Source organism: Salvia splendens, chromosome 14, assembly GCF_004379255.2.
Source record: "Salvia splendens isolate huo1 chromosome 14, SspV2, whole genome shotgun sequence".
NCBI lineage: Eukaryota > Viridiplantae > Streptophyta > Magnoliopsida > Lamiales > Lamiaceae > Salvia > Salvia splendens.
In genome coordinates, this window is record NC_056045.1 from 7,460,344 (window position 1) to 7,470,874 (window position 10,531).

General features: G+C 37.9%; 1 pseudogene; it reads right to left on the reverse strand.

The window, feature by feature from the left end:
• Nucleotides 1–655: 655 nt before the first annotated feature.
• On the reverse strand, nt 656–7,355 carry LOC121765017 (annotated as a pseudogene).
• Nucleotides 7,356–10,531: the final 3,176 nt, after the last annotated feature.

Consider the following 10,531-nt stretch of genomic DNA (forward strand, 5'->3'; position numbering starts at 1 on the left):
GAGTTGTACCTGATTGGATAGAATTTGCTTCCTAAAGACCACCCGGTCAGATCCCAAGAGGCAAACTCTAGAGAAGTCCACTCGACTGGCTAGGATTTCACCCTTGAGTGGTCGGGTACGAAAAGGATCAAAATACTCCCCTCATTCCATGTTAATAGAATTATTTTTCTATTTTGAAAGTTCAAAGTTAATTGAGTCATTTCTATTTTTGGAAAAAAAATTAACTCTCTATTTTACTTTATTCTCTCTTCATCTCTCTTACTTTATTCACCATCCCTAACACACTATTCTTAACTATGGATCGAAAAGAAATGCCTTTATTAACAAGGAACGGGGGGAGTACTTATTTTGACATATTTTTACCTGGAGTACAAAATACGGAGCCTAAGGCACAGAAAAGGGAGTACCCCACTTTCGTATTCACGTTTACGCTACAGAACATCTCTCTCCATCCAGAATAGAAGAAGACATAACCAAGCACTAAATTTCCCAATCATTCCAAATAATGGAGGATTCAACCACAATTTCATCATCCAATGGTGTAGTAGTTTAGTTTTCATGATTCAAATACATTTATTACTTTTCATTTGAACATGAGTAGTTAAATCAAAAAGAATATCTTGATGTCTCAGCAGAAATTGTAGTGCAAAAAGGGTATCAAACATCCATATAGATTGCAGTTATGTTGCCATTTATGAGCAAAACAATATGGCATAGTGCAAGGGGGGGTTACATGTTCTCTCTCACAATGAATGCTAAAAGAAGATTCGAAATGGCACCTTAATAGAAATGCCGGGACTACACTCATTTCTTCAACAAGGCACTGCTGCACTGCGCCATGATCTTAGACGCTCTGGTAATGGAGTCGGTCATATAGAAGTTCTCTATAGCAGCTGTGAAAGGAGCAGCATCGGGCTTCTCCTTGACTTTCTGGTCTCAATGCAGAAGTTGAGAATGCAGCTGGCTCTCTCTCATCAACCCGCAATAGGTTGCTTATTCGGGATCTGATTGCACTTAGGTTGTCGTATGGCAGAGCAACACCTGCCACCTCAGACAATGCTCTAACGATTTTCCAGTCATCTCTAGAGTCACCAACGGTGGGAACTGCAGGTACAGTACTTTGAGCACACCCTTCAGTATTTGAATATGTGCCTTCTTTTTCAGTGAAAGCTGATGCTGGTAAAATAACATTGGCCCGATACACACCCCGATCACCGTGGTGGCCTTGGTATACCACGAAGGCATCTTCAGGGGTTTTGTCCAAATTTACGTCATCTGCACCCATTAGATAGACGAACTTGGCGGATTCAATGCTATTTTCTGATTCTGCTACGAGTCCAAGATCGAGTGCAGCAGCTTGAGCAGCATTAAGCAACAACACATTCAGTCCATTCCATTCAGGCCTGACTGCATTTACTTTCTTGGCAATGGTCTCAACCACCGAGAAAATTGCATCCTTGTCCTTCCGTCCGAAAATTCCAGCACCAACAATTATGACAGGGTTTTTAGCATTGGATAGGACAGAGTAAAATGGATGGCGTCCCTCGGCAAGCTCAGTCAGTGTTTCTGGACCTGTTCCCAAATGCTTGTGAGCATAGTTCAAATCGGCTGGAGGGCCCACATATCCAACCTCTGCATTAGTTGCTTTAATTGTTTTGCAAATTCTAGCATTCACCATGGCAGCTTCAACCCTTGGCTGAAAGAGAAAAAATAACCAGATTGAGGTGACAGCAAAAGAGTGTCCAAAGAACTGTATATACATATATAATGAGGTTGGTTATTATGTGTCCCCTTCTTACCGTGAGTCCACTTCTTATTACTGCACTGTGCGCATAAAATTACTAAATTCGTGGAACAATTTACCAAACTCAAAAAGTAAAAAAAAATGCCACCTTCAGGACATTCCTGGTAAATTCATTTATTTAATTCAGTAAATTATACTCCCTCCATCACATAATAGATGGTACACATGTGTAATGGCATGGGATTTTAGGAGGTATTATTTTGTGTGTTAAGTGGAAAGAGAAAATGGTAAATTTATATTAATCTGAGAGGGAACTTTTTTCCAAAAAAGGAAATGTGACATCTTTTGCTGGACAAACTAAAAAGGAAAGTGTGACATCTATTATGGGACGGAGGGAGTACATCGGATTCAATAATCTTTGTATGTCAGGTGCAGTAATAAAAAGCGAACTCACGGTCTCGTATAAGAAAGGGATTCATCTGATTTTATAAACGTTTATGATGTTCATCAAAAACTCATGAATCTACCTTGTCATTGCGGCATTGCCTGACATGCATGCACATTAGAGGGCTGTTAGAAGTGTGCATGAAGTTGAACAAGTCACAGCATGCAATGTGAAGCTCGTGGATGGACAATGTGAAAATGATCTTGTGTGTTGTGCACGAGACATCTCCCCGGACAGCCTGGCACCAGCTCATTCCACACGAGCCAACTTAGCACGAGCCAAGGTCGTGCCTGTACCAGAAGACACAGCTAAGAGTGTGGACCACATGCGTACCAGTTGGAGAGACGTGTTGATCAAAGGAGTAAAGAAGGAAGTACTTCAGCGTAGTTAGTTATGATTAGACTTGTTAATCTTGTTTTATCTTGTACGATATTGATTAGTGTTTGAATCTAGATTGTTCGAATGTCATGTATCAGCTCATTGAGCTAAGTTCTTCATGCAATGAAACAGTAAGCTTCCATATGAGTATTCTCTTACAAATGTTGCTGATTACTTTCTTCTTCATGGATTTCATCGCACGTTTTCAAGGGCATAGTTCATGCAGTGGCTAGCCATTTCTGTTCTCAATAAACATCACTATGGTTCACATATCATAATATCCTTATATCATACTAATGTTACCATCTAATTTTATATATAATCCTATTAATCATCTCGAGGGCCTAACAACATGAAGTTAAAGTTTGTAGCTAGACTTCTAAAACGAAACCATTGTGAACTAAGTTCAAGTGTCAGAGACTAATTCAATAAAATGATACCACTCCAAGTTGAGCTATCAGAAAGTGTGATACTAAAGGGATTGAGGAAATATTAGACTGGGTAGTAAATTTATTGGAGTCTATCAGTTATTCAGAAGTGTTGCTTCAAGTTCATTAGCCATCAATATCAATGAGGAATAAAATTTACCTGTGTACCAACTAAGAGAAAAGCATCAGCTTTCTCCAACCCACTAATGCTAGTGTTCATAATATATCCAGATCGCAAGTCAGCATTCGGACTGGGGCCATTTCCTTCATACCAAATGTTATCTGACCCCATCTTGTTCAAGAAATCCTTTAGTGCTATCATAGATTCAGCATTCGAAAGCTTACCAGCAACACCAACAATTTCATCCGGTTTAACTTTGTGGATTACCTCCGCAACCACTGCAAGTGCATCATGCCAGCTCACAGCCTTAAAGCGCCCATCTGCACCCCGAATCATTGGATCATTTAGCCTTTGCCTCTTCAGGCCATCATAAAAGAACCGGGTCTTATCTGATATCCACTCCTCATTGATGTCCTGCACACATGCACCGAATGACATATAACAACAAATCCTAATGCATGATAAAATAAATGTAATACTGTAAGTCATGACAACTGAAATAAGTCAAAAATAAACGACAAGCAAAATTTAAAGATGAAGAGTTCGAGACAAGCATGTTGGAAGTTGATGCAAAAAATCAACACAGACAGAAATAAATTAAATAAACATTTCACATTCGAATGCCAATTATCTGCTAAGATGTTGATGATTCATGATTGCACCCTGATTTTGATATTCGGTAAACAATAAAACAGCTGACCTAGTATCATTAAACTCTCATATTAATCGAGAAAATAATAAGTCACAACTAGACAGAGATAATCTTTATTAATGGCGGCTTATGGAGGTCGACCAAAAACCTGCCACGAGGTTATGGTGGTAGGCATAGCGGAATATGGCAGTCGATAAATAAATAAAATAATAACAATATGAAATATATAATGTTAAAGTTTAGAAAATGATAAAAACATAATATCAAACCTTAGAACAACAATTAAAACATAAAGTCATAAATAATTACTAGTACATAATATGTCTAATAATTGAATTACTAGAACAATAATTAAAGTGTAAAGTCACACATCAATACATATTATGTCTAAATTCAAATCCTTAATCCTCGTCAACCTCAACAATCATCCTCAACAAGTCCACATATTAAGTCATACAGTTTTGGTCATAGTTAGGAAAGCATAAAGCGACAATCTTCCAGCTAACTAGTCTTCAATCTTCATAATCAAAATCCAATAAGAACAGAATGACAGCATGCATAAAATGAGTTTAAGCCTTCTAAGACGTAATCACAGCTTACCTCATTCAGCCGAGGAACAATCCGCATGACCTCGGGACCTCTACTATCGATGCGAATATTTGAACCAACAGCATCTGTTATATCAATGCTTTCTGTTCCTTTTAGCTCCCAATTACGGGCTTTAAAGGCAAAAGGCTTCGATGTCAGGGCACCTACAGGACAGATATCTATTACATTGCCTGACAATTCACTGGTCATAAGTTTCTCAACATAAGTTCCAATTTCTTCTCCACTGCCACGACCCCAGCATGCCAAGATCTGGAACACCAGCTATTTCTGATGCAAATCTCACACACCTATTTAATAACATGCAACACATGAGAACAGACATTCAGCTCAAAGCAATCAACAATAATTACAGATCCACGTCTATATGTGTCAGGAAAAATGATTATCATAGAAAACACAATCCAAAACTGAAGAGGCAGGGATCACTGCAAAGAATTTCTCTTTATTCGCCATTTTTATGTTTCTTCTCTTAGTATTTGGGCAACGAGACACAATGGGGGGAGAGGCTGAGCAGAAACCAGCAGAATTAATAAGAAAAAGAAAGCTTCAAAAATCCAGACGCAGACAGGTGGAGAGCTTTTCGCTGGCAACTCACTTCGACACATTTCCTTCTTTGCTCCACAACACAATTTGAGTATTTCTTTTTTCGTGTTATGAAATTATTTCTCGCACGCCAGATCCAAAATCTGGATCAAGGTCCTTCCATAACAAGATTTATTTAGATATCCAGCCAACCAGTTCAGTCACTTTCTCAGGTTTTCTACTCATGCTAATTAGCACTATTAATTCTCTGATGAGAACTATTTTCATATCCTTATTTTGGTTCCAATTCTCATTTTATAATTCAGGACAATGAAATATTTGGATCCCACCCCCTAGTGACCGTATAAAGAGAAATTTGCAAACTTAGTGGACAGGTACACATTGCAGCTCTATATATAAACCCTAAACTGAAATTACAAGTGCAAAGTGCAAACTACAAACAGATTCGCACCTGGTACACTGGATGCATCGAGTCATCACTGTCTTAACCAGAGGGCCTAGGTTCTTATCAACTACTGATCTCTTCGTTTCAGTAAAACGACCACGATCAGACCCAAAAGCCATGGACTGATCCTGGAGATCACACTCTCCACCCTGGTCACAGATTGGGCAATCCAGCGGATGATTCATTAACAGAAATTCCATCACTCCTTCCCTCGCCTTCTTTGCAAGCGGTGTATCTGTCTTGATTTTCATTCCTACGAGACAGTAAATAATTAATGTCAAGCCAAGCATATAAACATTGAAAATTAAAATGTGAAAAATTGAGTAAATGATCAAATTGAACAGCAATATCAGTATTACATTCACTGAATAGAAAACCAGCTTATCGCTCTTCACTCTCATCATATAAAGCAACACATATCAATCAATTAAAGCATTTTGTACCTGGAAGAGCGGGCATCGCGCAGGAGGCGACCGGCGGCTAAATTCCAAGAAACTACCTCTGGGGAGGTAGTATCCGCCATTTGTTCCCGCAAAAAAAAAAGTTTCCAGAGAGGGGAAAGACGCGATAGCTTGTCGCGTGTTTACTTATAGACGCGTCTTCCTCTCGCGTCTCTAAAATGAAACACGCATGACGCATTAGCGTCTCTAAACATACTCTCAACAAGATCAAGGCAAGCATTATTTTCTCCATTCAAGGATGTATGTGAAGCTGGCGGCTGTGCAACTTCCAAGCGAGAGAGAGGGCCGGTTCCAATAAATGTGTTATTTCCCAAGAAATTGGAATTATCTTCATCCATTAATTCGGCTGAGCATTTTATGAAGCCCACCGCCTCATTCCCATGCGCATTCACTACATGACTGTCATTCCCACAATTTTCAAACCTTTCCAAAGCATTGGAATCAGCATGATCATTAAATTCCAGCCCACAATTCATAGAACAAGACTTGATATTCTCGGCGTCATCATTAAATTCCAGCATGATCATTAAATTCCACCCCCTTCATCTGTATCAACCTCTTCAATCTCCTCTATCATTCTCTGCAAAAAAGCTTTCTTCATCTCCTCCACTTCCTCTAAGGTATGTATAGCCATTTCCTTCGACGCAGCAGACCCGTTTTCCATACCAGAACTTTCATCTTCATCGAACATAGCAGTATCTTCATCACCCTGTCTACACTCGGCGGCCAGAGGCTTTGCCGTAGGATCTGGCAGACGTCTTCGCGACGGGTCCGCCATTGACGGAAGAGGGCAGAAGCTTCGAAATTTCATTCATTCAAACACGCATGAGCAAATCGCGTGTTTAATTGAAACACGCATGAGCAAATCGCGTGTTTAATATGGATACACGCGTGAGCTTCTCGCGTCTTTCCCCTCTCTGGAAACTTTTTTTTTGGGGGAACAAATGGCGGATACTACCTCCCCGGAGGTAGTTTCTTGGAATTTAGCCGGCGACCGGCTTGGGCGATTTCTCGACCTCGACAAGGCACATACGGCAGTTTCCGGCGATGGAGAGGCGGTCGTGGTAGCAGAGCCTGGGGACATCGACGCCGGCGAGCATGCAGGCCTGGAGCACCGTCATCCCCTTAGGGATTTTGACCGGGTAGCCATCGACGAAGACTTCGATTGCGTCATCCGGATTGGGGAAATGGACGTGGGCGCCGGCCACGGGGTTCCTCTTGGGGAGATCTGGCTCCGCCGCAGCTGCCTCAGCGGAGTTGTGGAGCTCCGGGGTTGTGACGATGGCGCGGCGGAGGTGGCGGGAATTGGGGGCGGCGAGGCGGGCGGGTCGGAAAATGGCCCGAGAAGCGAGGTGACTCAGCCCCATTTTTTGAGTCGGTTAACGATTGCAGAAACCGGGTTGGGGAGTGTGGAGTGATGTAGTTGCCACGATTCGATTGAAGGGAATTGAAAGAAAGGAAAGGGGGAAGATCCGGATTCTTTACGGGTCAACTTGGTTCTTTACGGGTCAATTTCTACGGGCAAAGATTATTAGATTTTGTCCAATATCCAAATTCCAATCGTATGTTGAAGATAATATATGATTATATTTATTAATTTAAGTGACAACACTTTACTACTACCACTATTTTTTTCTTCTCTCTTATCCACTTTTGTTCACAAAATAATATTCTAATTTACTTTTTTGAACGTCCATAATTTAAATCTCTTTTTTTTCATATTTTAGTTAATGGAGCCACACTCTACTAAACTTAGTACTATATATTAATGGTATCTATATTCAACTATCTTTTCCCACCACTTTCCTCCTTCACAATTCTTAAATTGTATGACAAATTAAAATAAAACTTGAACAGATAAAATATTTTCTTAATTTTATATTAAAATTCATTTCATCCATTACTATTACTCTTTGTGGACAAAGATAATACTTAACTTTATTTTATGCAAAAAATCAACTTGCGTTCATCCATTCAAATAATAAATATGTTTAGTTTGATGCTTAAACTGAGAAATAATAAATTTATATTCCTATTTAATTAATAATTTAAGAACGTGTAAATTCAATCGTTTGATTGATTTGTTTTATATTTTAATAAATTTTATAACTTTACATACTATATATTTTATTTTTGAATAATCAAAAGTGTAATATTCAATAAGAAACATTAGTTTTATTTTATCAAATTTGGACTGTGTATATTATTATCTTATTTTTTTCTCCTCTCGCTTATTTTATTTTATTATATTATATTATATTTTTACCTCTTATTCTATTCTATTCTATTCTTTTCTTTTCTTTTCTTTTCTGTCTCTTCTATCTTCTCTTTTACGGTATCAGTATTTTTAAAATTGTGTGCCCAAAAACAACTTATGGAACTTCGTAAAATAATACTCACTTAGAGCATTAGCAATGGGGCGCCCTAAGGCGCGCCACGTCAGCAGTTTTATCCTCCTACCTCCCCATCTGCAGTGGGGCGCCCTAAGGTGCGCTCTATGGCGCGCCACATCATCATTTTATTGTTTTGTTTTAATTAATTTAACTGTTTTCAAATAACAAGTAACGAGTAAATAAAAAACGGTCTAAATAACAAACGGCGAAGTTTTAATAAAAAAAAGTTACATCATTGAACTAAAAAAAAAAAAAACTAAGTCGAACCAATTCCCAACTTCCGACGCAGCTCATCGAGTAACGCCCGGAGATATTCGGCTTCTGTACCCGGCTAATGCGCCCCTGCGCTAAACGTAGGACTATTGGGGCTTGAATCCATTTCGTAGTAATTATGTAAATGTAAGTTTCGAAAATGAAATCGCGTGAAATGAAATGTTACAAATGAACGGTATTTATAAAAAAATGAAACTGCGTGCCATCGTCCGCGGTCGATCGTCCGCGACCTCCACAATGGGGCGGACGATGGCGCGGACGATGGCCATCGTCCGCGCTATCCTCCGCGACCGAAGTATAGGGCGCGACTATTGTCCGCGCCCTATGGCGCGCACCCGGAATGGGTGCGGACGATGGATGGCGCGGACGATGCGCGCCATCGGGCGTGCCATCGTCCTCCCATTGCGGATGCCTTAGGACTACATTGGCATGTGGAGTAGGATATAAGAAATATATACTTGTGTGTTTCATCATTCATGTTGCTAGTGGAATTTTGTTTCTTTATTTGTTTTTATATATCATAGATTCATGGCAATGTCATAATCATCTTCATATTTCTAGAAAAGGGGAATTATTGGTTTGTAGATTAAACATTAAGTGAAATATTTATGTGCATATTAACTTATTTTTTCAAAAACATATTTGACAAAACACACGTACAAAGTTGAAAATTAAATATTAGTCAATAATAGTCTTATACTATGATCATATGTATGCGTTGCAATATAGTACTTATAACATCAAATGTATTTAATTATATTTTTAATTGAATTACTACAATTTGCTAGTCTATATTTGTTCATTTGATACATTAATTTTGAAAAAGACTCAAAATATATCACATACTCCATTCCATGTGAGCCCAAAATATGGCTAAATTCTATTGGCTAATTGAAATAATAATTGCGAAAGTGCGTGACACAAACAAAATCAAGAGTTGACGATATTGCTCTAGTTCTTGCTTAGATTAAGAATCATTCTCACCTAACATAAGCCTCACTTGCTAATAAAGAAACAACATGAGTTATGGGTGTATTGAATTGACTTGATCACCCATTTTTCGAAATGTTTATTCAAACAATATTAATTGGGAAACTTCTTCCTAGTGATTAGATGCTGGGTCATGCTCATCTTCCTACATTACCAATCTTGGTTGTTGATATGGACAACGATTGACCCTTCAACCTACTTAAATTTTCTCTTTTACCATGTCAATTTTTATTGTTTGAATATTACGATTAATGTGATAATGTCCCACTCACTCTTTATGTTAGGAGTTTGTTTCTATCTCTTCTTTGGTAGTACTAATTAATATGACAATTTTAGCTTGATAAATCATTATATCATGAAATTAAAATTGACAGATTTATGTTTTATACTAGTATAAGAGAGTAGCGACAATATTTCACGTTATTATGCTTTTGTTTCTTTCCTATTCGAGCTTATCTAAAAACAGTACTAAAATCGACAAAGGACAATAATCAATTTCCTAAGTTAAATAGTATACTGAGTGAAAATAAAAGTAGTCATTTTCACATAACAAAAGTAAATGTAGTCAATAGTATAAAAAGTAAAAAATATCCAAATTTACTATTTTATTCTCTAGTCAATTTATTTGATTTAGTCACAACTTTGAAGACTATAAGATAGTATAATTCAAAATTGAGATTTATTTTTAGCTGTGAATTGTAGAACAAAGTGATTCACAACTAAAATAATTCATGAAATTATGGATTACAACAATAAATACTTCACAGCTGAGAGTATGTAGGATTGTGAATCGTAGCACAAAAGAATAATTCTCAAACGTGTATTTTTAATTGTGATTTACTATTAAACAATATCATCAATCCATGACCAACGCATAAATTGATTGTGAATGTCGATAAAATCAGGTTGGCTATGGCTAAAGAGTACTTTTATAATCATGCAATATTTAACTACTCCCTCCCTCTACAAAAAAAAAATTCCTGTATAAATGACATGAATTTTAATAAGAAATTGATAAAATAAAAGAAAAAGAGAAAAAACTATAGTAT